General features: G+C 45.5%; 1 protein-coding gene across 1 annotated transcript in view; it reads left to right on the top strand.

Moving 5' to 3' along the window:
* LOC139410603 (unc-5 netrin receptor Ca) overlaps positions 1-27,500 on the top strand; it is a 196,974-nt gene that overhangs the window by 11,078 nt on the left and 158,396 nt on the right. The window contains exon 2 of the mRNA XM_071155911.1: positions 27,415-27,500. This exon is cut by the window's right edge and continues 151 nt beyond it. The gene's annotated coding sequence lies outside the window, so the exon portion shown is untranslated. The remainder of the gene's footprint in view (positions 1-27,414) is intronic.

Raw genomic sequence — 27,500 nt, 5'->3', positions numbered from 1 at the left:
TCCTCTCATCCCTGTCTCCTCTCATCCCTGTCTCGACCCAGCCGCTCCTCTCATCCCTGTCTCCTCTCATCCCTGTCTCCTCTCATCCCTGTCTCCTCCCATCCCTGTCTCCTCTCATCCCTGTCTCCTCTCATCCCTGTCTCCTCCCATCCCTGTCTCCTCTCATCCCTGTCTCCTCTCAACCCTGTCTCCTCTCATCCCTGTCTCGACCCATAAAGGTGTAATTTATGATGAAATGCAGTCATTTTCTGTTGTTTCTATTCATATTTGAATGAATCAATGTCATAAATAGTACATATGTGGAGAGTAAAGCGCTGAGTTGATTTACTGAACCTGCACTTCCACAATAGTCATGACATACAGCATTCTGTATAAACCTCTCTCTTTCTTCCACCTATCCTCATTCATCTCCAGAGATTTCTCTCCACTTTTCTTTCCCTCTCCTCTCATCCCTGTCTCCACCCAGCCGCTCCTCTCATCCCTGTCTCCTCTCATCCCTGTCTCCTCTCATCCCTGTTTCCTCTCATCCCTGTCTCGACTCAGCCGCTCCTCTCATCCCTGTCTCGACCCAGCCGCTCCTCTCATCCCTCTCGACCCAGCCGCTCCTCCCATCCCTGTCTCCTCTCATCCCTGTCTCCTCTCATCCCTGTCTCCTCCTATCCCTGTCTCCTCTCATCCCTGTCTCCTCTCATCCCTGTCTCCTCCCATCCCTGTGCTCATTCCTCTTCTGTCCTCCATTTCTCTCCTCTTCCACCTCTCCTCTGTCCTCCATCTCTCTCCTCTCCCACCTCTCCTCTGTCCTCCATCTCTCTCCTCTTCCACCTCTCCTCTGTCCTCCATCTCTCTCCTCTCCCACCTCTCCTCTGTCCTCCATCTCTCTCCTCTCCCACCTCTCCTCTGTCCTCCATTTCTCTCATCTTTCCACCCTCTCCTTTCTCCTTTTCCCTCCTTTCTCCTGCTCTGAGAGTGATGTCGGTGTGATGCTGTGGGTGGTGACACCGGGCTTGTGTGATTTGAACGATGACCCATTTGACATCTCACCCATTATCGCTAGAACTCTCAGGGGGGGGGGGGGGGGTACCAATGGGTCCCGCTGGCATCCTCTCTCTCCTCCCCTCCCAGGCATACAGCCCCCTGGATGCAGCCAGACTCCATCCTCCAATCCCAAGCGTGCAATTTTAATTCAGCTGTATCCTTTTTAACAAGTGGACATTTGATGACTGTGACAGGGTTTGATATCGCAACATAACAGGAGACATGGAACCGCATGTACGGAGGTTGAAGGACTTTTTTTTCCCGCTACAAAGGGAGGACTTCCTGCGCCACACGTTAGAGGATGAAAAAGAACAGTTCAATTCAAGCTCTTTCAAGATAAAGAGGCCATCATGGCTGCACATGGCTTTTGTCAATGCATCACAGGAATTGAGTAGTAGGCTCGTTACCATGGTTCCCTGTGGATTCATACCCCACCGTCATACCAGTCCGTCACATCTCCCCTCCACAGCAGTCTAACGGATGTCTTTGCAGACCTTTCATATCTTCCTCCACAGCCTCCATTGAAATGCAGATGTAAGTCTTGTCTGCATTTATAATCGTACAAGCGAAAGTCATGCGTACATACATTTTACGTACAGGTGGTCCCAGGAATCGTTACCAGCTCCATAATCAGTGGAATTGCAGCATGAGGATGACGACTCCATACTACTCCACATACGACACGTCATCCTTAGTCAGACAGGAACATTATGACGGAAGAAAATTAAAACACTAGTTTTAGCCCCTAAATCTGGTTCATGTTGTGACTCAACACGGATAGCTCTAAGGAGCACACTAGTAAGGATACCCTCATGTGTCTCGACATCTCCCTCTCTCTCTCTCTGAGACACTTGCCAATGTCTAAGGTTCGGCTTTTTCCACTGAATGCTGTGACAGTAGCTCTGTGGTAGGTAGCACGGTATCTGGGGCCTCCGGGGCCCTCTGAGTCTGTTGTACACTGTATCTCTCTAGTTTACTCAGCACTGCCTGTCACTGAGAGACCTGGCTCCTTTCCCTAACCCTGTTATCATGTGAATGTTGATGCTAGGCTGTGAGAGGGCTAGCCAAGGCCTTGGAGGGAGCGATTAGAAGGGAGTACTGGCACTATTAGGGGCCCAGTAGTCTTGCGAGGCCATCCTTACAAATCCTGTCTCGTTGACTCAACTGTTGGAAGTCTGGACAACTTTAGTATTGGATTTTTGCGTTGGAATGGGAGAGGCATTCTCAGGAGAGGCACTTCCTTTGTTTTGTCAGTGTCTTTTTTTCAGACAGGGGCCCAGTGACTGACTGAGGAGAGGCTAGGGGCCCAGTGACTGACTGAGAGGCTAGGGGCCCAGTGACTGACTGAGGAGAGGCTAGGGGCCCAGTGACTGACTGAGGAGAGGCTAGGGGCCCAGTGACTGACTGAGAGGCTAGGGGCCCAGTGACTGACTGAGGAGAGACTAGGGGCCCAGTGACTGACTGAGGAGAGGCTAGGGGCCCAGTGACTGACTGAGGAGAGGCTAGGGGCCCAGTGACTGACTGAGGAGAGGCAAGGGGCCCAGTGACTGACTGAGGAGAGGCTAGGGGCCCAGTGACTGACTGAGGAGAGGCTAGGGGCCCAGTGACTGACTGAGGAGAGGCAAGGGGCCCAGTGACTGACTGAGGAGAGGCTAGGGGCCCAGTGACTGACTGAGGAGAGGCAAGGGGCCCAGTGACTGACTGAGGAGAGGCTAGGGGCCCAGTGACTGACTGAGGAGAGGCTAGGGGCCCAGTGACTGACTGAGGAGAGGCTAGGGGCCCAGTGACTGTCACTGAGGACTGCAGAGAGTGAGGCCTGTGTGTCTTTCTGAGGATACAGAGACTTGAAATAGACCCTAAGCTATACTGTAACTGTTGTGAGTATACAGTACTTGATTTTCCCTGGTATCACGTCAAAAAGGGTTGAGCAGGTTCAAATGTAATAAGTCAGGTATGGATCATCAGTCAGTAGACCGTACTAGACCGTACGATCCACCTCAGGTTGGGGTCATCAGTTAGTACGGTCTACTTCAGGTTGGGGTCATCAGTTAGTACGGGCCACGTCAGGTTGGGATCATAAGTTGGTACGGCCCATCTCAGGTTGGGATCATCAGTAAGTACGGGCCACGTCAGGTTGGGATCATCAGTAAGTACGGGCCACGTCAGGTTGGGATCATCAGTAAGTACGGGCCACGTCAGGTTGGGATCATCAGTAAGTACGGGCCACGTCAGGTTGGGATCATCAGTTAGTACAGTCTACTTCAGGTTGGGATCATCAGTTAGTACGGTCTACTTCAGGTTGGGATCAGCAGTAAGTACGGTCTATCTCAGGTTGGGATCATCAGTTAGTACGGTCTACTTCAGGTTGGGATCATCAGTTAGTACGGTCTACTTCAGGTTGGGATCATCAGTAAGTACGGTCTATCTCAGGTTGGGATCATCAGTTAGTGCAGTCTACTTCAGGTTGGAATCATCAGTCAGTACGGTCTACTTCAGGTTGGGATAATCAGTTAGTTCGGTCTACTTTAGGTTGGGATCATCAGTTAGTTCGGTCTACTTCAGGCTGGGATCATCAGTTAGTACGGGCCACGTCAGGTTGGGATCATCAGTAAGTTCGGTCTACTTCAGGTTGGGATCATCAGTTAGTGCAGTCTACTTCAGGTTGGAATCATCAGTCAGTACGGTCTACTTCAGGTTGGGATCATCAGTTAGTTCGGTCTACTTTAGGTTGGGATCATCAGTTAGTTCGGTCTACTTCAGGCTGGGATCATCAGTTAGTACGGGCCACGTCAGGTTGGGATCATCAGTTAGTACAGTCTACTTCAGGTTGGGATCATCAGTAAGTTCGGTCTACTTCAGGTTGGGATCATCAGTTAGTACAGTCTACTTCAGGTTGGGATCATCAGTTAGTGCAGTCTACTTCAGGTTGGGATCATCAGTAAGTTCGGTCTACTTCAGGTTGGGATCATCAGTTAGTGCAGTCTACTTCAGGTTGGGATCATCAGTTAGTGCAGTCTACTTCAGGTTGGGATCATCAGTAAGTTCGGTCTACTTCAGGCTGGGATCATCAGTTAGTACGGGCCACGTCAGGTTGGGATGATCAGTTAGTACGGTCTACTTCAGGTTGGGATCATCAGTAAGTTTGGTCTACTTCAGGCTGGGATCATCAGTTAGTACGGGCCACGTCAGGTTGGGATCATCAGTTAGTACGGTCTACTTCAGGTTGGGATCATCAGTAAGTTCGGTCTACTTCAGGTTGGGATCATCAGTTAGTACGGTCCACTTCAGGTTCCATGGAAAGCAGTGACTGGACAGAGTACGGATGGAGTGTCAGTATCGATATATGTCGGGTGGGTTCTGAATCCCGGGTTTTCCCTGTGGAAATACCAACATATTAACCATAGTCCAATACATATAGACCTGTCAAAAGCTCTTGTGTCTCTGAGCTGCTGCAGTGAAAGGGTTAAGACAGTTCATAAAGGGATTGCATGCAGCCAACCACTTCAGGTTCATCCCTGCTATCTGCTGCTGAGTAAACTGGCCCTCCACTCGTCTTTGAGCAGAGAGAGAATTGAAAGACGGAGTCAAACACAGTCTATAGCTTATCTGCTCTCTGCCCGTTTTTCATTAGCCTCATCCAATAGTCTCTCAACACTCAGACTGCCTCACAATCTTGTATCTGGCCGGGGTAGAAGGAATCAATTTGGGAGATTTCACTGGCCCAGCACACTGTTAGATAAGAAATAGAAATGTCCCTGAAATGGTTCTCACAGAATTCTATATTTACTGCTATTTGACTTGAGCTTGCGTAATAATCAAGGTATTCTCAACTGGGATCATTTTTTGGTTCCGTAATAAAGCTGTCCACCGTGGCAACGGTTTCACCCATTTGTGGATGGTAATCTATCCGTCAGCATTTTAATTATTTAGTGGTAAGTACAGCTAATGAAGCGTGTCCCTCGTCCTGTGTTGGGGCGGTGCGTCTCTGGGATGAAATATGAGGGTGTTCAGTGTTTTTCCACAGAGGCTGCGTGGCAGAGAAAGGGGTCTGCAGGCATCTAATGGAACCAGTCAATACCAATATCTACTCACTTAGAGTGTTCATTGCAATCGTGTGTGTGTGTGTGTGTGTGTGTGTGTGTGTGTGTGTGTGTGTGTGTGTGTGTGTGTGTGTGTGTGTGTGTGTGTCAATTAGGTTAGTAGTGTGGAGTAACTACAATGTTGCTGATCCCATCCTCAGTGTTCTCCTATCACAGTCATTAAACTCCTTAGGGGTCTATTGACGTGCCTGTGCATCAATCTAAGAAACATTCAGATATCCGTTGTTTTGGATTGTCTGCGTCTCAAACCACTGCATCCGCCGATGTCGTCCTTCTGCATCTGAGGTGGAAGGTGGCTGAGCTACAGTGGTGTTTGTCAGACCAGGAGACATCCCCTAAAATGTTTATTGTCACGGAAACGCCTGTAGCATCCGAACAGTTTGGCCTACAAACTGATAGAACCCCACTAAAGGGGAACTCTCACAAACATTACGGCGGTCTTTGTTTTGCTCTATGACCGCCCGAGGGGTCACGGGACTCGTCTGAAGGTAACCAGCACTGGTTTATAAAATTAATGGAAGTACGGAGGTAGTTTAGTGCCAATAAGGGGTTAAAGATTTGTCAAAAAAATATATATATATATTTCCTGAGCTTTCTATTATCTCCTAAGTATAGGACAGACACTTCAAAACCTTATTCCTTGTTATTTATATTTTTGACTGTCTGTTTTTATGAATGTGTTATTCAATGTGTTTCTATGGGCTATAGTAAGTAAAGGACAAATTCAATACTGTAATTATTATTAACTTTTTCATACCTAAAGGGGTCCTAAAATTCTAAATCAAATAGCTTAAGACCTGTGTTTGAAATTCACTGCTCGACTGAGGGACCTTACAAATAATTGTATGTGTGGGGTACAGAGATGTGGTAGTCTTTCAAAAATCATGTTAAACACTATTCATCTACAAGTCCATGCTAGGTAAAGCTCCGCCTTATCTCAGTTCACTGGTCACGATGGCAACACCCACCCGTAGCACGCGCTCCAGCAGGTGTATCTCACTGATCACCCCTAAAGCCAATTTGGCCGCCTTTCCTTCCAGTTCTCTGCTGCCTGTGACTGGAACGAATTGCAAAAATCGCTGAAGTTGGAGACTTTTATTTCCCTCACCAACTTCAAACATCTGCTATCTGAGCAGCTAACCGATCGCTGCAGCTGTACATAGTCCATCGGTAAATAGCCCACCCAATCTACCTACCTCATCCCCATACTGTTTTTATTTATTTATTTTTCTGCTCTTTTGCACACCAGTATTTCTACCTGCACACCTGATCATTTATCACTCCAGTGTTAATCTGCTAAATTGTAATTATTAGCCTACCTCCTCATGCCTTTTGCACACAATGTATATAGACTCTCTTTTTTTTCTTTTTTTCTACTTTGTTATTGACTTGTTAATTGTTTACTCCATGTGTAACTCTGTGTTGTTGTTGTCTGTTCACACTGCTATGCTTTATCTTGGCCAGGTCGCAGTTGTAAATGAGAACTTGTTCTCAACTAGCCTACCTGGTTAAATAAAGGTGAAATTAAAAATGAAAAAATAAATATTATAGCACACAGAGTGAGTCTATGCAACTTACTATGTGACTTGTTAAGTACATTGTTACTCCTGAACTTATTCAGGCTTACCATAACAAAAAGGGTTGAATACTTATTGACTCTCTAATTTGTAAGATTTTTGAAAAACATAATTCCACTTTGATATTATGGGGTATTGTGTGTAGGCCAGTGACTAAAAATCTAAATGTAATCCATTTTAGATTCAGGCTGTGACACAACAAAATGTGGGAAAAGTCAACTGGTGTGAACACTTTCTGAACGCACCTCATGTGTGTCTCAGGTGGCCAGTGGCACCTTCATTCGGGAGGAACGGCTCATAGTAATGGCTGGAACGAAATAAATGGAATGATGTTAAACACATCAAACACGTGGTTTCCATGCGATCGATAACATTCCAGTCCGTTGGTATGATCTGTCCTCTCAGCATCCTCCTGTGGTTTGTTTGTAAAAGTGGGTTCATGACATAAAGCCCGTTCACACACTCTATCGTCAGCACTCCTCTTCATCTTCAGTCATTTCAGTGTCTGGTTTCTTTCTCCATCGATGACCTTCTCAGATCAATACTCTGCAGCCATTGGGGCTTTCTGTGCCTGAGGAAGAGATAGCATCCGCTACCTATTGACTTCAGTGGCGCTGCATTGAACCCATGTCGTGTGGTAGTGTGTCTATGTGACATGTGGAATAGAGAGTGCGTGGGACAATGATATAGGCTACGTGATAAGCGTGTGATTCACTCTGTATCATAGAAACCTGAGCACCTTTAATAGCCTGCATAGCATTATTCCAGGCTACAGATCTGATGTGGGTGACAGAGTTGACCTTGGTGCTCAACGCGCAACAAGAAAGGTTGATGCGCCATTGTTTGGTACGCTATGTGTAATTGGGACTGGCTGGGACACTGTGAAAGTGAACTTGGACTCTTTTGTTATGATTTGGTCATAGGACATGCTGAAACGAAGGCTAAATCTACTAGAGTATTTTTAAAATGTATTTTACTAGGCAAGTCAGTTAGGAACAAATTCTTATTTTCAATGACGGCCTAGGAACAGTGGGTTAACTGCCTGTTCAGGGGCAGAACGACATATTTGTACCTTGTCAGCTCAGGGGTTTGAACTTGCAACCTTTCAGTTACTAGTCCAACGCTCTAACCACTAGGCTACCCTGCCGCCTCTACACTCTAACCACTAGGCTACCCTGCCGCCTCTACACTCTAACCACTAGGCTACCCCGCTGCCTCTACACTCTAACCACTAGGCTACCCTGCCGCCTCTACACTCTAACCACTAGGCTACCCTGCCGCGTATGTTGTATGGTACGTTTTTTCGCCGGTGTAAACTTTCCCGCCTCCATCTGGCTGCAATAGGAAAGAAAAGATGGCTCAGGGAGTTTGATAGTATTTTTCCAGGGTTGTATTCACTAGGAACCAAACGTAAGCAAACGCGTCAACATGGGGTGGTACCTACTTGAATTTGACCAATATGCAACTCTCGATTTCATGGCAAAGCGTTTTCCATTGCAAAACACTTTGCTACGTTTTTCTACAGCGTGTACTAATGAATACATCCCTGCTCAGTTTGCTGTCTGATCCCATTGTTAGTTTAAGGGGCAGCATCCTCTCTTATCATTGCTAAGAGTTTCAATTGCTGGTTGTCGTCTCCCAGAGAGATGGTGTCTTTTTTTTGGTAGAGTGCCAGGCAGACATCCAAAAGGTCTCCTTGTTCTGCTTAATGGGATAATGGTAGTTGGAATAATATGACAAAAACACACACACCCACATGCACACAGACAGACAGAGAGAGAGAGAGAGAGAGAGAGAGAGAGAGAGACAGACAGAGAGACAGACCGAGAGAGAGAGACAGATATAGACAGAGAGACAGACCGAGAGAGAGAGGCAGATACAGACAGAGAGACAGACCGAGACAGAGAGACAGAGAGGCAGATACACACAGAGAGAGAGAGACAGAGAGACAGATACAGACAGAGAGAGAGAGAGAGACAGAGAGACAGATACAGACAGAGAGAGAGACAGAGAGGCAGATACACACAGAGAGAGAGAGACAGAGAGGCAGATACACACAGAGAGACAGACCGAGAGAGAGAGACAGAGAGGCAGATACACACAGAGAGAGAGAGACAGAGAGACAGATACACACAGAGACAGACAGAGAGAGAGAGACAGAGAGGCAGATACAGACAGAGACAGACCGAGAGAGAGAGATAGAGAGGCAGATACAGACAGAGAGAGAGAGAGACAGAGAGACAGATACAGACAGAGAGAGAGAGACAGAGAGATAGATACAGACAAAGACAGACAGAGAGAGAGAGGGATCCAGACAAACAGAGAGACAGATACAGACAGAGAGAGAGAGACAGAGAGACAGATACAGACAGAGAGAGAGAGACAGAGAGACAGATACAGACAAAGACAGACAGAGAGAGAGAGGGATCCAGACAAACAGAGAGACAGATACAGACAGAGAGAGCGAGACAGAGAGACAGATACAGACAAAGACAGACAGAGAGAGAGAGGGATCCAGACAAACAGAGAGACAGATACAGACAGAGAGAGAGAGACAGAGAGACAGATACAGACAAAGACAGACAGAGAGACAGATATAGAGAGTTAGGAAAAGAGGATGTTGCTTTGATTTACATACATCACAACAAAGGGAATACTACCTCTTTTTCAACTGTAAAATGCCTTCAAATTGAAGACGATTAAAAGCAAATTGTCACATTGAGTGAAGTCCTATCACAGTGATTTGGACACCAATAGGTTTCCCCGTCCCCCTTCAGAGCTGCTCTTCTCCCCTGAATCCTCTATAGCCCCTTAGATGTGTGTGTGTGTGTGTGTGTGTGTGTGTGTGTGTGTGTGTGTGTGTGTGTGTGTGTGTGTGTGTGTGTGTGTGTGTGTGTGTGTGTGCATGTGAGTGCGTGACACACACGGCCTCCTCTCCCCTCTCACCCCCAGGAAGAAGAATGCTAAAGGAGGGCAGATATACTCTGCTAGCTGCTCCTCATCCCCGATACTCATTGTTTTATCACACGTGATGGAGGGGCAGCTGCAGCGCAATAGATACATTTCTTCCCAGTAGGACATAAATCTATACCCAGGCTTAGAGAATGGACCAGCTGCTATTACTGGCCTGCCCCATTGAAATATAACTTTACAACCTGGCTATATACTGAACCTCCCAGGTCTAGAGAAAATAGTCTCTCTAAGAAACCAGACTAGACCTGCACCAATCTCTGGTGCTATTTTCAGGGAAAGGAGAACTAAATGGCTGACTGAATCATATCTTGTAACTCCCCCGTCTCGGCAATAACACGTTGTTGACTGTATCTTGATTACCGCATCTGTTTTGCCAGCCGCTCGCTCTCACCTAAAAAGAAAACAACAACGAGAAATGTAATCGGATTTCAGTATTGCACACATGCAGATTGCTTTTCATGGTGGCGCATCTGTCAGTCTTGAACAAACACATCTCATTTTGTGTGTCCTTCTCCCCCACTCCTCTCCCCACACTTGCCATTGAATAGCCTAATTCTCCCATCTTCTTCGCTGTTCGCTATATCTCACACAGAGAGGGTACAGATGTAGGATCTTAATTTGAGCCAGTTTGCTACAGCAGGAAAATAATCCTGCAGCAACAGAAAATGTGGAATTATAATATGGATTATAATTAATGAACATTTTTGTAGGGGTTGATATACAGTGCATTCGGAAAGTATTCAGACTCGTTGACTTTTTCCACATTTTGTTTCGTGACTTATTCTAAAATTGATTAAATGAAACATTTTCCTCATCAATCTACATATAATACCCCATAATTACAAAAACATATATATACCTTATAGGTATTCAGATGCAGGTGCATCCTTTTTCCATTGATTAGATGTTTCTACAACTTGATTGGAGTCCACCTGTGGTAAATTCAATTGATTGAACAAGATTTGGAAAGGCGCACACCTGCCTATATAAAATCCAACAGTTGACAGTGCATGTCAGAGCAAAACCCAAGCCATGAGGTTGAAAGAATTGTCCGTAGAGATCCGAGACAGGATTTTGTTGAGGCACATAACTGGGGAAGGGTACCAAAAAATGTCTGCAGCATTAAAGGTCCCCTAAAGCACAGAGGTCTCCATCATTCTTAAATGGAAGAAGTTTGGAACCACCAAGACACTTCCTAGAGCTGGCCGCCCGGCCAGACTGAGCAATCGAGGGAGAAGAGTCTTGGTCATGGAGGGGAACAAGAACCCGATGGTCACTCTGACAGAGCTCTGGAGTTCCTCTGTGGAGAAACTTCCAGAAGGACAACCATCTCTGCAGCACTCCACCAATCAGGCCTTTATGTTGGAGTGGCCAGACAGAAGCCACTCCTCAGTAAAAGGCACATGACAGCCCGCTTGGAGTTTTTCAAAAGGCACCTAAAGACTCTCAGACAATGAAACTAAGCAGCAGGGACTGGGAAACTAGTCAGCATTGAAAGAAAGATGAATGCCAGAAAGTACAGAGAGATCTTTGATGAAAACCTGCTTCAGAGCGCTCAGGGCCTCAGACTGGGGTGAAGGTTCCCCTTCCAACACGGCAACAAACCTATGCACACAGCTAAGACAACGTAGGAGTGGCTTCGGGACAAGTCTCTGAATGTCCTTGAGTGGCCCAGCCAGAGCCTGTACTTGAACCCAATCCAACATCTCTGGAGAGACCTGAAAATAGCTGTGCTTCCCTTCCAACCTGACAGAGCTTGAGAGGATCTGCAGAGAAGAATGGGAGAAACTCCCCAAATACAGGTGTGCCAAGCTTGTTGTGTAATACCCAAAGTACTCAGTAAAGGGTCTGAGTACTTATGTAAATGTGATAGTTCAGTTTTTTTTATTTTTAATACATTTGCAAACATTTCTAAAACACGGTTTCTGCTTTGTCATTATGGGGTATTGTGTTTTCTTTTAATCCATTTTAGAATAAGGCTGTAACAACAGTATGTGGAAAAAGTCAAGTGGTCTGAGTACTTTCCGAATCCACTGTATTTTATATTGGGGCGTTTTAGTTTTAAAGTTAAAATTACAAACTTTAGACACTTTTTTAAACCTTGAATACACTACAATTTTGCATTTCCTGCTGTGCTTGAAAATTCACAGCAACAAAAGAGTGGTCAAATTAAGATCCTACATCTGTATGCTGAATGTTTCCAGGGCCGATCATCTGATATTTTAAGCTGCTGTGTATTACATATCGTCCAATCAATAGGCTGTTGCCGGGCTGTTGCAGGCGGGTAATCAATGGCACGCTGTAGAGAGCCCTCCAGTTCTCTATCAGTAGAAAACACCCAGAACCACACGTTCTTATATACAAAGTATAGACCGACAGAGTGTGTATCCCAGATGGCACCCTATTCCCTTCATAGTGCACTACTTTTTGACCAGGGCCAATAGGGTTCTGTTCACTATAAAGGAAATAAGGTGCAATGGGACGCAGGTCAGACACTCCAAAATCCTCAGTGGAATCAATAGGAAATGCTGCCGGTGCAATTCCACTGCAATTATAGATACTCTAGTGTACTTCACACAAAGGAACTCTTGTCGTGGTGGCTATACAAAGTGAGATATAATATATTTTTTAATATGTACTATTTTGTTTCCAATTATTTATTAAGATTATTAACAGTATTTACCATAGACATAAAATCATTTTGACTATCTTAATTTGACCGCAGTGCATTGTTTTGTTACTTCCTTGCAGGTGTAGGTGGGGGTGGTAGGGTTTTCAACCTTCCATAGTGCTTTTTGGGGTGGTAGGGTTTTCAACCTTCCATAGTGCTTTTTGGGGTGGTAGGGTTTTCAACCTTCCATAGTGCTTTTTGGGGTGGTAGGGTTTTCAACCTTCCATAGTGCTTTTTGGGGTGGTAGGGTTTTCAACCTTCCATAGTGCTTTTTGGGGTGGTAGGGTTTTCAACCTTCCATAGTGCTTTTTGGGGTGGTAGGGTTTTCAACCTTCCATAGTGCTTTTTGGGGTGGTAGGGTTTTCAACCTTCCATAGTGCTTTTTGTGGTGGTAGGGTTTTCAACCTTCCATAGTGCTTTTTGGGGTGGTAGGGTTTTCAACCTTCCATAGTGCTTTTTGGGGTGGTAGGGTTTTCAACCTTCCATAGTGCTTTTTGGGGTGGTAGGGTTTTCAACCTTACATAGTGATTTTGGGGTGGTAGGGTTTTCAACCTTACATAGTGATTTTGGGGTGGTAGGGTTTTCAACCTTACATAGTGCTTTTTGGGGTGGTAGGGTTTTCAACCTTACATAGTGCTTTTTGGGGTCGTAGGGTTTTCAACCTTCCATAGTCCTTTTTTGGGGTGGTAGGGTTTTCAACCTTACATAGTCCTTTTTTGGGGTGGTAGGGTTTTCAACCTTACATAGTCCTTTTTTGGGTCGTAGGGTTTTCAACCTTACATAGTCCTTTTTCAGCACACAAACTATGTCTGTCTGTCTGTATTCATGACAACCTTTGTGAGGACGTTTTTAGCAAATTCACTGTTCCTCACTAAACAAGATGAAACATCCCTGCGTTGTATTTCTACCATGCTCTTTCAGAGACTGTGTTTTCCTTTGGGTGAGTAACACACGTATCGTGCATTGCACTCTGGTACTCTGTAGCTGGTTGATGACACCGGGCTAATATTTGAGGCGAACAGTATGATGAAGTTTGAAATGGAGCAACGAGGGACCACCTGGTGTTTCGTTTCAGCCGAGATGTGACACATCGGTATGCGGTGCCAACGTTGCCAGATTGGTTTTGAACCTGCGCCACCCTTGGATCTGCTGACGCCATCGCGCCTGTCAAAAGGCAACCCGCATTCCCCCATGCAGTCTGTTCTCAAAGCCAGCATAGTATTGCTGTGAATGTTATCGACTCCAAGCACCGTGCCGTTGTTTTGGTGTTCTCTATCGTAATGATCTCAACCACTTGACACGGGGGAAAGGGAGGGAGGGAGAGCAAGCGAGTGCGAGAGATAACTTTTTGCCATTTGTAAAAGTCTTGTAGCCACTTCCTGGTTAGACGTTTTGTGCTGTCTTATAGCAGTCTCCTAAAGGCATTACCAAAATGGTTGTTTGTTTGTTTTGTGTAGCCTCCTGGTGTGATTGTAACCACCCACTCAAACACTTCCAGCCAGACAACCAAACCAGAATCACAACCTCTCTAAAGAATGACCTGCATGCCAAGCGTGAGGATACCCACAAGCTAAGTTTGAAAGACTGACAGCGATCAAAATAGTATTTTTTTTATTTTATTTAACCTAAGCTCTCCTCAAGTGCAATAGAGATTTATCGGAAAATGCACTATCAAGACGTGTATTAAAAAATATGTAAGTCAAAGAAGAGGGTGGTAATGTTGTGTGTGTGTAAGGGTCTGTTATGTGTGTGTGTGTAAGGGTCTGTTATGTGTGTGTGTAAGGGTCTGTAATGTGTGTGTGTAAGGGTATGTTATGTGTGTGTGTAAGGGTGGGTGAGTGAGTCAGGCAGTGCAAAAAGTCTCTTGAGATGCAGGTGTGAAGAGTCAGTGAAGGTGCAGGTGATTTGTGTCTGTGGTTTCATTCACAATCAGATGTTCTGGGTAGGAATGCAGTGGATGTGGGCGGTTGCTCGGGTTTTCAATCTGACGTTGCCTTTTTTCTCCATAAGAGCTTGGCCCTTTTCCGGTCTGCTGACGCAATTCATTCCTGAAACTCAGAGGAGAGCCAGGGTGGGGGGGGGTTATTAAAAATGCATGGGGGTCCTCTGGGTCTGTCTCCACATCAGACATCATGTCTTCAGTTGCCCCCCCCCCCCCCCCCCGCAAAGCGCTGCTTCTCTTCTGCAGAGAGTTCTTTTGACCACTTTACCAGAGCCTGTGAATTTTCAGGAGACAATAAGTTATTTTGCCCAATAAACAAGACTGGAATCTCAAAGCTAAAAAAAAAAAAAAGCAGACTAAAATCAGTGGAACAAGTCTCAACTTTTCAAAATTCAGTACTGTATTTAAAATGTAGGGATTGGTTTACATTTATAAACTAACGTATCCCTGGCAACGTCCCTGTAGCTTTTTTTTATGTCCCATGTCTTTGCTTTCTCTGTCTTGGGGTTTTCCACATCTTATACCTTTCTATTTCAGCCCAATTACCGATTTGCAGCTGCGTCTGAGGAGTCCGTGTTGTGTATTAGCGATGGTTATACACTATGCATCAACATCCTTGAGGAAATTGTCAAATGTAGAACTATGTTACATGTCTTTATGACTCACCTTGAAAATCTGCCATGCGCCACTCTCCATCTGCACTGTTGGGGAGCAACTGATAACAAAGAACACCACGAGTGGGGCTTTTTATTGCTCAATTCATGCTGATTTAAAATTAGATTGAGCAATATTGAACTTGCGGAAAGCTCGTTCCGTCATACTCGACAAACATCTGTCGCCCGTTTCGGTGCAGTCGCTAGTCTGCTATAGATGCTGCTGCTGCTGTTGTTGGAATAGTTTTTTTTAACCTTTATCTAACTAGGCAAGTCAGTTAAGAACAGAGACGGAAGAGGAAGCGAGACATCTCACTGGCAAATAATGTTCTGGTTCATGTTCAAGAAGTCCAGCCGTAGCTGCTATCGCATTGGTGTCTATGGGAGAGACACCCCTTAAGTCTTACTGGGGCAGCAAAACACGTTTTAACTGCCGGGAAGAATATTGGTGTGCTCGATGATGTAATAGTAAGAAATATTTATCTTACAGTTGATGCACTGAAAGCAGACAGGCCAACCTACCTGCTAGAATCTCAACAGGGTTTTCTCATTTCAATGCACAATAATGAAAAGTTTGGCTTAAGGGTCAATGTGGAGGATGGCCCATTATGTTTGTTGGACCTATTTTGTCAAAGCACGTACAATCTCACGTGCAAGATGTATCACATTGGAGCGGGTTGGAGAGGCTCATTGTCACAACAGTTCTGTGAGAGCTTTGTAAGGTTGTATGGAAAACAGTATTGCACACCAGTTCAGTTAATGAGAAAGGTTTTAACTGCCCAAGAGCTTGGTCTGGCAAACCGACGTAGATTAAATGAGAAAGGTGTTAGCAGGCGGTCATGAGAGATGACATACACATAGGTCCTGATGGTACCAAGTACTTACATGCCATTGATCAGAGTGACAATAAGGATCTTGTCACGTTTACGCCCTCTCCGGCCTCTAGATCGTCAGGCTGCTGATTATCCCGCACACCTGTCACCATCGTTTCGCGCACCTGCGCCTCATGACACTCACCTGGACTCCCATCATCTCCTTGATTATCTTCCATATATCTGTCACTCCCCTTGTTTCTGTTCCTGTGTCATGTCTGTGCGTTGTTTGTGTCTCTTATTTTGTATTATGTTTTGTTTCTGTATTAAAATACTCACTCCCTGAACTTGCTTCCTGACTCTCAGCACACCTTGTTACAGATCGGAACAGTGTTGAATTATAGCATTTGCCTGCCCCCTAAACAGCTGTGTCATAGCAACTGAAGACAGAAATGATCTGTATAGTGTCTTCACTATACTGTGTGTGATATGAGTACAATAGACAAAGGGCAAATTAGCACATGTAAAGATCCATGACCTTCCAGAGCCGACTAATCAAGACTGCTCAAGTTCTGTTTGTATTCAGACTTCTCAATAATGAGCTTCTACTTCTTATCGTTAAAGATATTCTGACTTACATGTACGCGCTCGGAAACAGGCCATTTTACACAGCGTTAGATTGTAGAGAAAATGTTAATATGTTGTTAAGTGAGAATATGTTAATATGTTGTTAAGTGAGAATATGTTAATATGTTGTTAAGTGAGAATATGTTAATATGTTGGTCAAACTTTCTATGTTGGAAAACTTTATACAAATATGTCAGAATCTCCTGTGTTCATCTCATTATTCTGTCAGTCTGGGCTTTTTCTCCTTCCCTCTGTCAAAGTCTGGGAGCCTCTGTGTAGACTGTCTAAGTCTGGGAACCTCTGTGTAGACTGTCTAAGTCTGGGAGTCTCTGTGCAGACTGTCAAAGTCTGGGAGCCTCTGAGCAGACTGTCAAAGTCTGGGAGCCTCTGTGCAGACTGTCAAATTATGGGAGTCTCTGTGCAGACTGTCAAAGTGTCTGAGCCTCTGTGCAGACTGTCAAAGTGTCTGAGCCTCTGTGCAGACTGTCAAAGTGTCTGAGCCTCTGTGTAGACTGTCAAAGTGTCTGAGCCTCTGCGCAGACTGTCAAAGTGTCTGAGCCTCTGAGCAGACTGTCAAAGTCTGGGATCCTCTGTGCAGACTGTCAAAGTCTGGGAGCCTCTGAGCAGACTGTCAAGGTGTCTGAGCCTCTGAGCAGACTGTCAAAGTGTCTGAGCCTCTGTGCAGACTGTCAAAGTGTCTGAGCCTCTGTGTAGACTGTCAAAGTGTCTGAGTCTCTGTGCTGACTGTCAAAGTGTCTGAGCCTCTGTGCAGACTGTCAAAGTGTCTTGAGCCTCTGTGCAGACTGTCAAAGTGTCTGACCCTCTGCGCAGACTGTCAAAGTGTCTGACCTTCTGTGCAGACTGTCAAAGCCTCGGAGCCTCTGTGCAGACTATCAAAGACTCGTAGCCTCTGTGCAGACTGTCAAAGTCTGGGAGCCTCTGTGCAGACTGTCAAAGTGTCTGAGCCTCTGCGCAGACTGTCAAAGTGTCTGAGCCTCTGCGCAGACTGTCAAAGTCTGGGATCCTCTGTGCAGACTGTCAAAGTGTCTGAGCCTCTGCGCAGACTGTCAAAGTGTCTGAGCCTCTGAGCAGACTGTCAAAGTCTGGGATCCTCTGTGCAGACTGACAAAGTCTGGGAGCCTCTGAGCAGACTGTCAAGGTGTCTGAGCCTCTGTGCAGACTGTCAAGGTGTCTGAGCCTCTGAGCAGACTGTCAAAGTGTCTGAGCCTCTGTGCAGACTGTCAAGGTGTCTGAGCCTCTGTGCAGACTGTCAAGGTGTCTGAGCCTCTGAGCAGACTGTCAAAGTCTCGGAGCCTCTGTGCAGACTGTCAAAGAACTCTCAAAGGAATTTATTAATTAATTAAAAATTTGACTGAATTTGACTCCCAATATTCTGTAAATGAATTGTGTGTGTGTGTGTGTGTGTGTGTGTGTGTTTGTGTGTGTGTGTGTGTGTGTGTGTGTGTGTGTGTGTGTGTGTGTGTGTGTGTGTGTGTGTGTGTGTGTGTGAGAATGCGGGTACGGGGATGGGGGAAGACAATGCTCTAGGTAAGCGACTGATAAGATAAGTGCAGCCCTTGTGTGTAGGCGTGTGCGTGCGTGTGTCGAGCGTGCTTGTGTGTGTGCGCACATGCATTCATTACAAACGGGCAAAAGAGGCACGGTATAACTCCCTCCATGACTTCTGATACACTACCACCTTAACTAGGGTTGCGCAATTTCGGGAACTTTCATTAAATTCCCTGGTTTTCCCGGAATCCTGTTTGGAGGAATCCAGGATTTGCTGCTTATTCCCTCCTGATCCCGGGAGCCTCCAACCAGGATTTCCTGCTTTTTCCCTCCTGATCACGTGAATCCAACAACCAGAATTTCCTGCTTATTCCCTCCTGATCCCGGGAATCCTCCAACCAGGATTTGCTGCTTATTCCCTCCTGATCCCGGGATCCTCCAACCAGGATTTCGGGGAAACCATCAGGATGCTGGTGTCTCAGGCCGGGTGAGTTTAAAAGTGTCCTAGCAAAGAGAGGCCCTCCTCTCTTTCCCTACTGGACATGAATGTCGTTGAGGGCCCCTGAGGCCCTGTGAGGACTACTGACCCCACTCTAACCCTGCTTTCCCCAGGAACGGTCATTATCAGAATCAATAATAGGTGGCCCGTCTTTCTACAACCCACCACACTAATGCAAAGATGGTGTAACTCTTCTAATGCAAAGATGCTGTAACTATTCTAAGACATTCTACTGCTCTTGTAACGTCAGTTCAATTCTTTATTTTTCGGCTGCATCATTTTTTACCTCGTATATCCCTTTCTGCTTTCTTCTCTCGGTTTGGAAGTGTCCAACATATTCTTAGATAAAACAAACTTGTGAAGTAGGGCCATTTGCTGAGTTTTTCAGGAGCGAGATCACGCACAAAAGTTGAAGAACAACAACAACAACAACAACAGCAGTGCTCCGAGTGGCAGTCCCGTGTGGTACATTGTGGACAGAAAGATCAGTACCACTGTGAGGACAGAGAACAGGTTGAAGGGAACTCTGGAGGTAAGAATCAAAAGGAAGTTTAAACGCCGGTCTGCACATAAACAGGCTAGAGTGTGAGTGTGCGAGTGCCCTCCTGCCAAAGCACGACATCACACATAAAAGCCACCAATGCTCCCAGATGGCGCTGCAGTGGATAGCTGCTGTTTTACATGCTCCTGACCAATTCTGTTTGTTTCTGTTTTTTTACTCTGATCTTCACTTTTTATTGCACATAATATCTCCGCCATCGTTTCCTATGACCGAAAACAGCTTCTGGACATCAGACGAGTCGGCAGATGTGGATTTATTGCTCATTGAGGACCAGGCCCTAATCGACCTGACTCGAAAGAGGAAGAGACGGCTCAAGAGAGGCAAACGAGAGGGATCCCTGAAGAGACTACAACGGCCAGTAAATAAACCACCTCTACCCTCTTTTTTATTGGCAAATGTGCCATCTCTGGAGAACTAACTGGACGACCTCTGTCTATGTACCACCACAACCTGATGCTGGCACTAAGACAGGCATAGGGCCATAAGCAAACAAGAAAATGCACATTCAGAGGCATCGCTCCTATTTTCTCGTGATTTTAATCCAGGGAAACTGAAACTGAATCATGCATGAGAGCACCAGCTGGTCCGGACGGCTGTGCGATCTCGATCTCGCTCTCCCTAGCCGATGTGAATAAGACTGTCAAACAGGTTAATATTCACAAGGCCGCAGGACAGATTACCAGGACGCTTACTCAGAGCATGCGCTGACCAGCTGGCTAGTGTCTTCACTGATATGTTCAACCTCTAACCGACCTAGTCTTTAATACCTACATATTTCAAGCAGACCACCATTGTGCCTGTGCCCAAGAATGCCAAGGTAACCTGTCTAAATGACCTTTGCCCCGTAGCACTCACATCTGTAGCCATGAAATGCTTTGAAAGGCTGGTCATGGCTCACATCAACACCATCATCCCAGACACCCTGGACCCACACCAATTTGCATTCCACCCCAACAGATCAACAGATGACGCAATCTCTAATGCACTCCTCACTGCTCTCTCCCACCTGGATAAGAGGAACACCAATGTGAGAATGTGTTTAATTAATTGACTACAGCTCAGCGTTCAACACCATAGTGCCCTCAAAGCTCATCATTAATCTTAGGATCCTGGGACTGACTGAACTGATCCTGGACTTCTTGACGGGCCGCCCCCAGGTGGTGAGGGTAGGCAACAACACATCTGCCACACTGACCGTCAACACAGGGGCCCCTTAGCGGTGTGTACTTAGACCCCTCCTGTACTCCCTGTACACCCACGACTGTGTGGCCATACATGATCCCAACGCCATCATTAAGTTTTCTTGTGACACGTCGGTGATTGGCCTGATCACGATGACGATGAGCTGCCAAGACAATTATTTCTCCCTCAACGTCAGCAAGACAAAGGAGCTGATTGTTTACTACAGGAAACGGAGGGCTGAGCACGCCTCCATCCTCATCGACAGGCTGTAGTGGAGCGGCTCGAGAGCTTCAAGTTCCTCCGTGTCCACATCACTAAGGAATTATCATGAATTACCAACAAAGTCGTGAAGAAGGCACGACAACGCCTCTTCCCCCTCAGGAGGCTTAACATATTCAACATGGGTCCTTTCAGATCCTCAAAAGGTTCTTCATCATTGAGAGCATCTTGACTGGCTGCATCACCACTTGGTATGGCAACTGCTTGGCATCCGCCTACGGCCCAGTACATCACTGGGGCCAAGCTCCCTGCCATCCATGACTTCTATACCAGGCGGTGTCAGAGGAAGGCCCTAAGTAGTTAAATAGTTAACCAATCGATACCCGGACTATCTGCATTGACCCTCTTTAGACTAATCACATATGCTGCTGCTACTATTTATCATCTATCCTGTTACCTAGTCACTTTTTTATTTAATTAGGCAAGTCAGTTAAGAACAAATTCTTATTTACAATGATGGCCTACCCCGGCCTAACCTGGACAACGCTGGGCCAATTGTGCGTCACCCTATGGGACTCTCAATCACAGCCGGATGTTATACAGACTGGATTAGAACCAGGGATTGTAGTGACGCCTCTTGCACTGAGATGCAGTGCCTGTAGGGAAGTGTGTAGACCTCTGCGCCGCTTGGGAGTCTTAAATCTTACCTTTGTTGACTTGCATAGGATTTGTGTAGCTGTGTAAATGTATGTCTGTGCAATTGTATGAGAAAGATATGCGAGTCTGTCTGAGATAGCGATCACCCTGGTTTTATTTTCTCAGGGACGGTTGGGGTAGTTGGGCCCGGAGGGGGATAGAACTGGGGGTAGGTGGGAGTCTCTGGCACAGATAGACAGACGGACAGGGTCAGGGTTCATATGGACAGGGTCAGGGTTCTGCTCTGCAGCTGCAGCTGATCCTGTGGATATGATAAGGATAGCATTACCTCATGGCTGCCACGACTACTGCCCAGATATGTCATCAAGGGATCGTTCCACAAGAAGGGGCCCCTTCACTCCAAACCCCTCAACCCCTTCACCCCCTCCAGATAAAGGGTGAAGAGATGAGATGTCTGGGGAAGCATTATGTCGCGAACTCGAGATCCCTGTGCCAGGAGTCAAGTGTTGTTACTGTCGTGTCACAAATCTGATGGAGAGGTGTGGGTAGATGTGAGAGTATTAGTTTGCGTCCCAAATGCCATAGGGCTCGGCTCAAAAGTAGTGCACTATATGGGGAATAGGGTGCTATTTGGTACGCATCCATACAGTGCTGAATGGAACCTTTGGGACGCCATAGAGTGCTGAATGGAACCTTTGGGACACCATAGAGTGCTGAATGGAACCTTTGGGACGCCATAGAGTGCTGAATGGAACCTTTGGGACGCCATAGAATGCTGAATGGAACTTTTGGGACGCCATAGAGTGCTGAATGGAACCTTTGGGACACCATAGAGTGCTGAATGGAACCTTTGGGACGCCATAGAGTGCTGAATGGAACCTTTGGGACACCATAGAGTGCTGAATGGAACCTTTGGGACGCCATAGAGTGCTGAATGGAACCTTTGGGACGCCATAGAGTGCTGAATGGAACCTTTGGGACGCCATAGAGTGCTGAATGGAACAAATGCCAATCCTTTAGCTTACAGTCCTATGTAACCATGTTGTCTGTAGCATGATGTACTATATTACCCATAATGCTCTATAACACTTCCTTATTCATACATTGTCCTATTCAGTAATACTAACCATATTCATGAATCAACTACTGCATATACTGAAAGCACCTCATCACAGAAGAAATAGCCAAATTATTAATATCAATATATTTACCAGGTAGTTGACCAATTTAATAACTAAACTACTGATGTCTAAAATCCTTAGAAATTGCATTTTGTTTTTGCAAAAAATAATAAAAAATCTATGCACTGTATATCAAATATATCCCATTTAGTAGACGCTTTTATCCAAAGTAACATTCAATCATGTGTTTATACTGAATATTTTTGTGTGGGTGGACCCAGCTTCCAGTTCATATAGGAAGATCATATATTTTATTGAAGTGGTCACAGGGACTGTTCTACTTAATGCTACTATTGCTGTGATGGGATGATGGTACAGTGGTAGAGAGGAGTTATGGACTGTTTACTACCATGCCTTTAGGGGCCCTGCCTGTTCTCTGTTTACTACCATGCCTTTAGGGGCCCTCTCTGTTCTCTGTTTACTACCATGCCTTTAGGGGCCCTCTCTGTTCTCTGTTTACTACCATGCCCTTACGGCCCTCTCTGTTCTCTGTTTTACTACCATGCCTTTAGGGGCCCTCTCTGTTCTCTGTTTACTACCATGCCTTTAGTGGCCCTCTCTGTTCTCTGTTTACTTCCATGCCTTTAGGGGCCCTCTCTGTTCTCTGTTTACTACCATGCCTTTAGGGGCCCTCTCTGTTCTCTGTTTACTACCATGCCTTTAGGGGCCCTCTCTGTTCTCTGTTTACTACCATGCCTTTAGGGGCCCTCTCTGTTCTCTGTTTACTACCATGCCTTTAGGGGCCCTCACTGTTCTCTGTTTACTACCATGCCTTTAGGGGCCCTCCATCGTCTCTGTTTACTACCATGCCTTTAGGGGCCCTCTCTGTTCTCTGTTTACTACCATGCCTTTAGGGGCCTTCCTGTTCTCTGTTTACTACCATGCCTTTAGGGGCCCTCACTGTTCTCTGTTTACTACCATGCCTTTAGGGGCCCTCCATCGTCTCTGTTTACTACCATGCCTTTAGGGGCCCTCTCTGTTCTCTGTTTACTACCATGCCTTTAGGGGCCCTCTCTGTTCTCTGTTTACTACCATGCCTTTAGGGGCCCTCACTGTTCTCTGTTTACTACCATGCCTTTAGTGGCCCTCTCTGTTCTCTGTTTACTACCATTCCTTTAGGGGCCCTCTCTGTTTACTACCATGCCCTTACGGCCCTCTCTGTTCTCTGTTTTACTACCATGCCTTTAGGGGCCCTCTCTGTTCTCTGTTTACTACCATGCCTTTAGGGGCCCTCTCTGTTCTCTGTTTACTACCATGCCCTTACGGCCCTCTCTGTTCTCTGTTTACTACCATGCCTTTAGGGGCCCTCCATCGTCTCTGTTTACTACCATGCCTTTAGGGGCCTTCCTGTTCTCTGCTCTTCTCTGTTTTCTGCAATCTGTCTGCCTCCAGGAACTCTATTGATGATCACATCTTTAGGACATTCTGTATGTGTGTGTGTGTGTCCTTTGACTGCCTGTACTGCTCAGTAAGTCACCCAGTCAGCCTAGACTGGCAGCCCTGTCAGAGGCGCTTGGCTTGGGGAGGAAGAGGGGATGGAGGATAGGAGGAGAGCAGGACAGGGGTGAATTACACAGAGTGATAAAGCTGCCACGTCTGACGAATGAGCCGTCCCCCTTTCACGATCCTGTTTCATGTGCCAATCAATAATTTAGGCCTGCCGCTTTTGAGCAATGGACCCATCCCGCTCAGGGAATGACAGATGAGGGGTGAGAATGGGTTTAAAAGAGAGCGGGAATTAGCCAAAGTGAGAGTGAAAAACTGAAGAAAATGTGTTACAAAAATAACTTCATTACGTAACAAATCAAATAAAACCAACGCCAAACCTTTTCATATTTTTCTTATTTATTAGAGCAGAAGTCGTTTTTCTTAACAGTCTTGTTTTTTTTAACGTGCATACTAAACGCTCTGAACGCCTGAACGCCTGAACGCCTGAACGCCTTGGGTGCCCAGCATTCAAAGAGGGATAAGGTCTTGAAGCTGGAGCTTTAGTGTTGAGAAATGAGATCCTGAGTGCCAGAGCTCCACACGACGGCTAAATGTCTCGGTGAGTTAGAAGCCTGGTTGACAGACTGGTTGACAGACTGGATGACAGACTCCAGGTGAGAAGAGGGCGCTATAGTGGAGCCTAATGAGACCTGGCCCGATGACGAAGCACAAGGAAATTACAGGCTAGAGCATAAGCACAGCTAAGAGTATATACATCAAGGGTTTAAGTCCCAAATGGAACCCTATATAGAGAGCCCTGGTCAAAAGTAGTGCACTGTAGAGGGAATAGGGTGAATAGAGTGCTATTTGGGATGCAGATTTGTTGTCAGAACACTCATGTATGTACGTCGCCTGGAATTCTTCAGAGCTTTGGTGAATCACTGACTCTCGTAACATCCCACTCTGTGACCTATGCTGATTGGGGGAGCCAGCGGTGGGCGTTTTGTCGGAAATGGAGGGAAATATTTCAGAGATATTAGAGGCGTTTAGAATTAGTTTAGAGAACATTTTCATTGGGGATTTTCCCTGGAGTTTTACCAAAAGCTTCAGACTAGTGTTTTCCTCCACCATGGGCAAGGTCCAGCGACTCACTGGGGCCTTGGTTGACCTGCTCTGTCTTGAGTCCACTGGAACTTTTTGGGAGATATTTACATAACAATGGCTAACTATGAACATGGTTTAACACAGGGGTTCCCCAAAGTTTTTGGGGCCATGACCCCATTTTGTAAAATGCTCGAGATCCCAACCATGTGAAAAAAAGTATGTAATTAACAGCCAATGTTAACATTTTTATTTGGGGCTATGGCAGTCATTTGATAAACATTCTAAAAGTTTTTCTGATTATCTTCTCAACTCACCATCACGTACTGTACTTTTAATGTGGGGCTATGACAGTCAATTGTAAATAAGTCTGACATAATTTCTCTTATCTCACCACCACTAAAGAGATGGGTGTGCTGGATGCATGTCGTGTCGGAGCTTCTTGAAGTCGGGGGGCGTGGCTTCTCGAAGTCGGGGGGGCGTGGCTTCTCGAAGTCAGGGGGGCGTGGCTTCTCAAAGTCAGGGGGGCGTGGTCCACAGTGCGCACCTCATCTCTGCTGTCACATCCAACCTGGATCAATATTTGGTTGTAATGCAGACGAGAGCACTGAATCCAGCTACACACAGATATGAGCTGGCGAAGGGTACCATGACTTTTAATGCTCAGAGGGAGACGGCAGTGTGTTCCCTTTGAGTCAGGAACCAAAACTCCTCAGTGACCCGTGAATGCGTTGTCTGCCCGATTTCGGTCATGTGTTTATTTTCACTTACCGGCAGTAGTGTAAAGTACTTAAGTATAAATACTTTAAAGTACTACTTAAGTCATTTTTAATGGGTTTGTGTACTTTACTTAACTATTTATATTTTTGACAACTTTTACTTTTACTTCACTACATTCCTAAAGAAAAGGATACACTTTTTACTCCATATATTTTCCCAAAACTACTGCCGGTACTACAGGATAGGACACTTACCAAGAGTACATCCCTGGTCATCCTCTGATCTGGCGGACTTACTAAACACAAATGTGTCATTTGTAAATGATTTGCTTAATATAAGGAATTTTAAATATACTTAAGTATATTTTAGCAATTACATTTACTTTTGATACTTAAGTATATTTGAAATCAAATACTTTTAGACTTTTACTAAAGTAGTATTTTACTGGGTGACTTTCACTTTTACTTGAGTCATTTTCTATTCAGGTACTTTGACTCAAGTATGACAATTGAGTACTTTTCCCACCGCTGCATACCGGCATGTCAACTGAGACAGGATCACAGTCAAATAGATTGGGAAGTAGGTACCAAAGTGCTCTTCCAAGCGTTGGAGGTGAGCAGTCATCACACGTGACAGACATTTACTGATGCTGTTTCCTGTTAGAAACATGCACAGCCGAGGGAAAGGGGCACGAAGAAGAATTCTTTCATCTGAATCCACTGACTAAGTCACTCTTCTGCATTCTTGCGTTCAGTTCATTCAGTTTCCCAAATATATCACATTTTCTTTTCATTACACAGAAAGTCAACCAATTCAATTTTTTTTTTGACATTCATCAGTTCCTCTCTCAATGTGAAACATCTTTCCAACACTCCCCCTCGATAACCACCAAGCCTCGGTGTGAAATAGAAGATTGTCATACTCTGATCCCATATCTCCACATAGTTTTACGAACAGGCGGGCGCACAGTGGATGTGGTTTGATGTATCTCAGCCCTTACAGCTGTCACCCGTTTGGAGACCATAAGCTAGGGAGTTTTTGAGTCGTTCAGTCAGTTTCCTCTTGATTGCTAGCAATAGCATAAATTATTAGTTTAACAGTGTTATCTGACGAAGGCATTGATTTGAGTTTCTGTGCCTCCGTCTCCTTACACATTGTTTTTACCTTATTAATTGTGGCCGGTATTATCAAAGTCTCTGCAGTAGTGTGTGGTTTCATAACGTAGCAGGCCTAGCCATTCTCCATGAGAATGATTCAAGAGCGACCATCAAGTACGTTCCTATCCCATGATCTAAGGGCGCTCTCTGGTTGAATTAGATCTTTTAGATTGGAATCATTTTCATTTAGATTTTTAAAGTGAAAACCACATTACAAAGATTTTGAGATATGTTATATATTTTTTGTTTGTATCTATTATTTTTCTTCAGGATTTTGGAAATTCTCCCATGACCCCATTTTCATATCAGGCGACCACACGTGGGGTTGCGACCCCTAGTTTGACAACCGCTGGGTTAACACCTTCCACTGTTATTGTTGATTCTCACAAGTCCTGTGTCAGGCGTAGCTATGGAAACACACTTCCCAAATAATAACACAGATTACCATAATCACTGGAGACAAAGCCACTACTATCTCTCTGCTGCATATTTTGAGGAACCTTCTAGAACCTTCATCAGCGAAAATTTCAGAGCTGATCATGAAAGGAAGCTTTTTCCGTTACAATTACTATTTCTCAATATAATGTGAAGAAGATACAATTGTTGTTAATTTAATAGGATTTGGGGAAGTTTTTGTGTGGTGGTCAGTATTGAGGACAAGCATGGTTGATAGGTATTTGCAGAGAAATTGTCTAACATATTAATCATAACGCTGATATTTAGTATAAGGCTTAATCCCTTCTCTCTCTCTCTCTCTCTCTCTCTCTCTCTCTCCCCTCCCATCTCCCTCCCCCTTTCTCTCTCTGCAGTGAGAGATGAAGATGACTTCCTGGGGTTGGGAGAGCTGCCTGAGACCTTTCCCTCGGACCCCCCGGAGCCTCTCCCCCACTTCCTG

Source organism: Oncorhynchus clarkii, chromosome 6, assembly GCF_045791955.1.
Source record: "Oncorhynchus clarkii lewisi isolate Uvic-CL-2024 chromosome 6, UVic_Ocla_1.0, whole genome shotgun sequence".
NCBI classification, from domain to species: Eukaryota; Metazoa; Chordata; class Actinopteri; order Salmoniformes; family Salmonidae; genus Oncorhynchus; species Oncorhynchus clarkii.
Note: the sequence above shows the minus strand (reverse complement) of the source record. Positions and strands in the feature narration are given on the sequence as shown.